The following is a 7395-nucleotide window of genomic DNA, read 5'->3' on the forward strand; positions in this document are numbered from 1 at the left end:
GTAACCGGCGGCAACCGCTTGGCGGGTTCTCCGCATTCGTCATCTGGCACGGAGCCAAGTACGGCGAAGGCGGCGGCGATACGCAGTTCTGTTTGCGCCGCCTATTCTAAAATTATACATCAAAGAAGTGCGTTTAACGTACATGTTGTAAATGCTGGTATGCCGGGAATCACATCTCTTACATGTCGCTGCTGCCGTACACACATAAACACACTCACGCACACACACACACACACACACACACACACACACACACACACACACACACACACACACACACACACACACACATAAACACGCACGCAAAAGTACGCGCAAAGAGGCGCATGAGTGCCAAACAGGAGTTTAGACAAAACGCTCAACAATTTTTACATGAATAACGATGAATTATTCGACACGGCTCTGCTAGCCGATCTGATGGGAGATAAAAGGATGGAAAATTATTTCGCCTACCTGCTCAAATCATGCAAAGCAACACCGCGCGCGTCGTCGTTGATATGGCAATCGGCCGCCATTAGACGCGGTCGTTAGGCACGCGGACGAACTTACACGCCGTAATCACGTGCGCAGTCATACACGAAATTTCCCATTCGCACGACTTTAGCATAATACCTTATTATATATATATATATATATATATATATATATATATATATATACGTGTGTGCATATAGGCCTATGTGTGTAACATTTGCGCGTGTGTGGTTAGATTGGTTGACCCGACTAAATTGGTTAGCCCCGTGAAGTCATGTATTGAGGGTGGGACAGCCAATTGTGAATGTGGGGGACAATCCGTTGTTTGTGTGTGACAGACATATGGATGCTGGAGTGAGACAGCAGTCTATATACATGCGTGGCATCCACCCAGGTAGGCGAGGGGCAGTCATCTCAGATGGGGTTACTGTCCAGATATCATTGGCTTTACGCTATACGTGAAAGGGGATCGTGCCTCTTAGGGTCACGTATATTTACTGATATAAAGCCGAGCTTTGTAGCTAGGATAAGGTCAGGTACATTAGCTATACGTAGTAGTAATGTGTCTCAACTAGCTTCACTCTATAGGTAAGGTAATGTTAGAGTTTATGTAACGTTGGGTAACGTATATCAACTAGCTTCATACTATAGGTAAGGTAAGGTTAGAGTTTATGTAACGTTGGGTAACGTATATCAACTAGCTTCACTCCATAGGTAAGGTGGAGGTCAGTGTTCGGGTAAGCTTGGGTCACGCTAGTGTATGCTAGTGCTGATAGGGCAGTCATTACTGAGCACTCATTATTCAATAGTCGTTAATGAGCAGTAGATAATGAGCAGCAGATTCCTAATTTCACATCACATTGGTTTAATTGCCATAGACTGTATCCTGCTCCCGCATGCTCATCGTGCTAACGCGTGCGCGCTGACCAATCAACGAATTGCCTTCACCCTCTTCTATTACCTATTCATTGCGTTCATCACGCTATCAACTAACGTTCGGCCATTAGTATCGTTATCAGGTCATAAATGATTACATCTTCTGTGCCGAAATCTAATTAATTACTCACTAATTAGAGCGTAAGCGCGTGTTGGTATTCGTGACCGCGTGTTGGTTCTAGGGAGCGATCAATCGCTTGTCATTCGGTTTGTGTCTTCTCCGGGAATCAATGGTTTAATGATGATGTTGCTGCGACAGTGGCTAACCGCTATTATGATGCTCTCAATTATTGTAACATTATTGTAACATTATTGTAACATTATTGTAACATTATTGTAACATTATTGTAAACGTTATCATTGATACGAAAGGAATATCAACCAGTCAATGCGCACATGACGCATACTAATAATAATTATGTCAAAGAGAAAGTAACGTTTTCCTTCCGGATTCAACCCTTTCCAGTTTATCGCTGACATTTAACCTTTGCTTCCAACTGTTGCATCACGTAAAGTAACGCATAAAGGTGTCAAGTTGTAAAAATTAGTAGGTAACCCCGTTCGCACCTGTGGTGTTGGGTCAGCTGAAAACTATCCCAGAATACACACACGCGCCCTCTTGCGGAAACATCTCGACATAAACAAAAACAACACCACAACAAAAAGACGCTACTGCTTCAGTGGATGACGTTTCTACGAAAAAATGAACGCGTGAAACTAAATAGGTTACTTCCGATTTAGGGAAAAATCTATTCAAGTGGCGTAAATAAAACGCCCCCTGGTGTCAGTCGCTGTCATTAACTCTGTGGCGACCTACAATCTCAGTGAGAGACAGACAAAGAACATGAGAAGTGATGACGTCACCCCCTCCCTCCTCGCGGCTTTATTTCCGTAGGAAGCCCGGTAAGAACAACGTAAAAAAAGCGCGGAAGGGGGCAGGGGGTGCGTTCGTGGGATTACCGTAAATCTCGTCTGCACGAAGCCGCACACGCACACACAGCAAGCGACGGGGCCGGCCATGTAACAGGATATTATCACGGGCGTCACCAACCGTGACGTCACCAGCTAGCCAGCCGTATAAATCCGATGTACCAAAAATTAAATCGAAGGCAATATTTTATCAAAACTAAGCGATCGCTGCAACGCGGTTTGAGATCAGCTAGGACAAATCTAGCTGGCAGGGCAGACAGCTGGTGAATTGCAACCGCGTGACCACTTAGCCTCTAGATAGACATCACCCACTCTCTCTGTAATGCATCATTGCTCTGCCATCATTGACTGTACGGGCGCACATGTATGATGACGCGTGGTGAGGGGACTATGACTGTGGAAGATAGTAAGCGCGAGCTCAGGTAAATGAAGTTTAGATATTAACGCATGCGCGCGTGTGTTCACCTTGCGGCAAGTCTCTTTGTTGTCACCATGATTGGCGGAAGTCACGAAAGCATAAATTTGCGTTGATATCGAAATTAAATTTCGACCCCCCCCCCATCACAACACCGCGCGCTATCACACACTTCCTACGTACGTTCTCACACCGCGTTGGCACCGTGCCAGAAAATCGGCTTGCCTGAACCTTTCAGGGGAATTGGGTTGGTCTGTGCGACGGCGGCGGCCTGGCACTGTAGAGCAGATAGTCTGCCGCGCGCGCGGCGGCGCAGTACATCTATTGTCTGTCGCACCAAAACACGGCTCGACGCTGGCAGCGTGCCAACAACTAAGACGCGAGTGTTTGAAATCATTGTGCAGCAGAAGTTTGCTTAGCTATGCGTTGCTGCGTGGCAGACATCCTGCGATTCGACGGTAATTGCGTCGGCAGACGAGCGCATGAACCTCAAGGAGGATCATCCATCGCAGTCACGAGTCGATGGCGGACAAATTCGGAAATTGTCGACGACTAAAAATGCCACTGCGCGAAAAAAATGATTTTTTACTGGGTGGGGGAGACGCACTCGCACTCTCCGAATCTCGCGATCTGAAACAGTCGCGGCTCGACTCGGATTAAATCGCCGTCCCCGATTATAACACGCAGAGTGCGTGAACGCCTGGCGCGTTTCCAAGACGGTCACACTCTCTCGCGAAGGTACGAAACACATTTCGCAATTGCGACGAAAGAGCGAGCGATGCGTGCTATCTGCGTCACGATTCCGAAATCGTCATCTGTCACTCGTCCCAGGCCAACCCCGCGACACGGAGTTATTCGCGCCAATGCAGCACGAGTCGTTAATATCGCCTACCACCGACGACAACAACAAACCATTGCATTAACCATTAACCGGCACAGGTCACGGACAAGACCTGTGCAAATCTCGGCTACTGGGTGATAAAATGCGAGATATCGCATAGTAACATCAAAAACAAGACGTATGTGTAAACGTCGATTCATGGGCTCAAGGATAGAGAGCATGTTCAGTAATAAACATCATCCTATCCAATCACCGTCCTGGACATCATCTCTATCCTTGAAAAGATTCGTGTGTATCACTATCAGTATTTGAGTGTTGTTTACGTCAATTACGATTAAACTTATATACTACTTCATTCATAATTACAGTGTGATTTTATCTAATTTCTCATTACTTGTTTTACTAGTCCGTGTATACGAGATAAAACTCAGATATAAACACATCGCTGCTTGGATGAACGATAAAGTACATAATGTGCGATAGCGCACCAACGTTCGTTCACACATTCATTCAGCGTAGACCGTCAGCGTAACATGTTGACTTACCAGCCACAGGAGATAACTTCTTTACTACACACCATCGCTGCTTCCACTGTAAACAAAAATAATATCACGCGTAAGATCACCCGTACAACTACCGATACGGATAAATTATTGTAATCTACCGCACGACATGTACCTTCTTTCCTTCTCGTACTTTCACGACACCTTCTACTATCACGTTCATGTCAGCCATACTGTCTGGCATCTGTGTGGAGGTTACTCTTTATTATGAGTCGAAGGGGGGCAGTGGAGGCTAGTGACGACAATGCTGCCCTCGCGTGGCAGGAAACGCGGGAATATTTGGCGCGCTTTTTTTCGAATGGTATGCGAGCGTGGCGTTACGTACAATATAAATTACGTACTTTATTACGTACGTTAATAAACACATAGAACGCCTAACTAATATATCATTATAATAGCACTGCTCTATATTGCTGTGCGTCGTGACTTATATATCAAGTGCATCAAATATAATCAGATATTAAAGCTATATATATATATATATATATATATATATATATATATATATATATATATATATATATATATATATATATATATATATATATATATATATATATATATATATATATAACCGTCTTTACGCCAATCCGCAGTATTGATCCATCAATTTGATCACAATTATATTGATTCTTTTCTTATTCACTACAGACTATGATGTGTATTCGTTGGTCTTTTATCTATACTTCAGTGTAGGTTTGAAACTCCGCATCAATACACATGAGAATGGCAATTGTCTATCTTAGTAAAAAATCACACGAGAACTGTGAAAATAATACAAGAAAGTGGGTTTAACAACTGATAGTATATGGACGTCGTTCCTTATCATGGAGTGAAAGTTTGTGGTCTAAGAAATTACATATAGCGCTGTACGTGTCAAATGTTTTATAATAATCGTAAAGAGTTCTCGTTACGAGTAACGTTTGTGAATAAATGTGTAAGAGAGTCATTCTGGGTCCGTTGAATGGAGTGTATGTGTCTAAGGCCCACAGTGTAAATAAGTGCACTTGTAATACGTTTGCGTGTATTTCTCCTTGTTTGTATTGTCATTGGTTCTTGGTGTGATCTTGACATGTTCTTGATATGTCCTTGTACGTCTAGCCGCATATTTTTATTTAGATACGCACTGTACGTAATGTAATTGTCAATTACCCAAACAAACAAATTAAATAGAACAATCTACACATTATTACGTAGAACGAATCTATACTAAATCACGATTCAACGTTGCAATCGATGTCGAATGTATACGATGCAAAAGTCAACACGTCAAAAGTTCGACTTTATTTAGCTTTCATTGGGCTGTATGGCAGTGTTAGTTATTGAGTCGCCCTTGCTGTTTATGATTGCGTAGTTACTGGTCAGTTGGACCAGCAATGAGGTTTAGCATCGAAGCCAGAGAGACTGTGCAGCTTCCATATGAAGGTGACCTAGATTGACCCGTAGCGCTAGGATAGAGGAGGTGTACAACAGTAAGCGTCCGCAATTGCTCACCGTTGCACTATTTCGTCTCTAGAAAGTGCCTTTTTTGGCATTTTTTTTCGCCGAAATTCGGCACTAGAGTGCAATATATTCCATTATGTACGCAAGGTAGATGCCTCGTGGACGACTAGAAAGCATTAGAAGTAAAATTATTCGTGTTGTGTAATTGTGCCATTCCAGCTAGTGGCGTAGCCATGGTCGCCGGTCGGCTATATTTGTGTATGAAACGGGATCCGACTACTCTGTAGAAATTCGCATCACAGGGCTGCATTGACCGTGAGACTCACGCATTTTGACCAAATCTCACGCTGATCTTACAATATCTCACGCACAGCAAAAAAATGCTGAGATATCTCACGCATGAATATATCTCTTCATTAATAAAACGCTGAAATATCTCACGCACAGCAAAAAAATCTTACAATATCTAAAAACAGTCACTTTAGTATGCACCAAATTGCAAATTGAAGTTATAAAATGCAAAAGCTCCCTACCGTGGGAGGGGGCAACCCCCCTCCCACGGACCCACCCCACTCTGTCGCTTTGCTCCCTCGCATCTCACTCTCGCCTATCACCCAATGTTGGCAGCCATGGCATCATAGAGCTGGCAAAAGTTTCGAGCGGAGCATATAGCACGAATCTGTAGTTATTTAACATGAATAAGTTATGTTTTGTAAGCGCAGTAACAGTGTGCGTATTTTTAATTAATTTCTGTTCGATATTCAGGCCTGCAGCCTATGGACGCCCTCTACTGTTGTTCGACACCTAGAGGCTTTGGCTTAACTTAGAGTAGCTTAACTACCATTGTGGCGCCATCTATCTATGGACTATTACAATTATGACTATGGGTACTTCTATGAGAAATACTTTTCCGGGTTTTCACCGTAGAAGAAGTTATAAACAACCGTCAAAATAAGCAACAATTTGTCAATGCACTTTATCTACATTATATAACGAGCATGGCATAGTCTTGGGCGTGTAAAGTGACACACGACTCGCGCGCCCTATCTCACGTAATACATACAGATCATTGGGGCAAGGGATGGGCAGGAAGCTGTGGTCGGAGTGGAATTCTGGCATCGGAATCCCGGAAATTCCCACGCACATGTCCTTCGGACATACCCCTCTCTTTTTAAATCCGTACGATCGTCAGTATTGCCTTAGGTGGCTATATATGTATATATATATATATATATATATATATATATATATATATTAAATCCTGCAACGTCTGACAACTGTCATATCCCCCCCCCCTACTCATATACGCGCCCGCCCAGCGTGGCGTTGTACACAGGATGCATAACATGTGCACGTGCTCACGGACAAAGCCCAAGGACACCTTTACAAGGTCATCTTAAGCTACGAACGCATCTTTAGCTGATAACATCTACGCCACCATGAAAGGTGACTTCTAGATGCTGCGGCTTCTCATTTATCTTCTTGATCGCAGTAGAAAAAGCTAGAAATGTGCAATTTGCTAAAGACATGCATTATTAGATTAAGAAGCCCCGACTTCTATGTTTTTTTAAATTAATTATGATCATAATTATGTTATATGAGATATCTTCATACCAAGTACTTGTCGTAGAAAAAGCCACAAATTTGCAATTTACTAAAGACATTATCAACATTAAGAAGCCCAGACTTCTATGTTTTTTTAAATTAATTATCATCATATTTTATATGAGATATCTTCATAACAAGTACTTGTCGTAGAAAAAGCCACAAATTTGCAATTTACTAAAGACATT

This window comes from Priapulus caudatus, unplaced genomic scaffold, assembly GCF_000485595.1.
Source record: "Priapulus caudatus unplaced genomic scaffold, Priapulus_caudatus-5.0.1 Scaffold294, whole genome shotgun sequence".
In the NCBI taxonomy this organism is placed as follows: domain Eukaryota; kingdom Metazoa; phylum Priapulida; class Priapulimorpha; order Priapulimorphida; family Priapulidae; genus Priapulus; species Priapulus caudatus.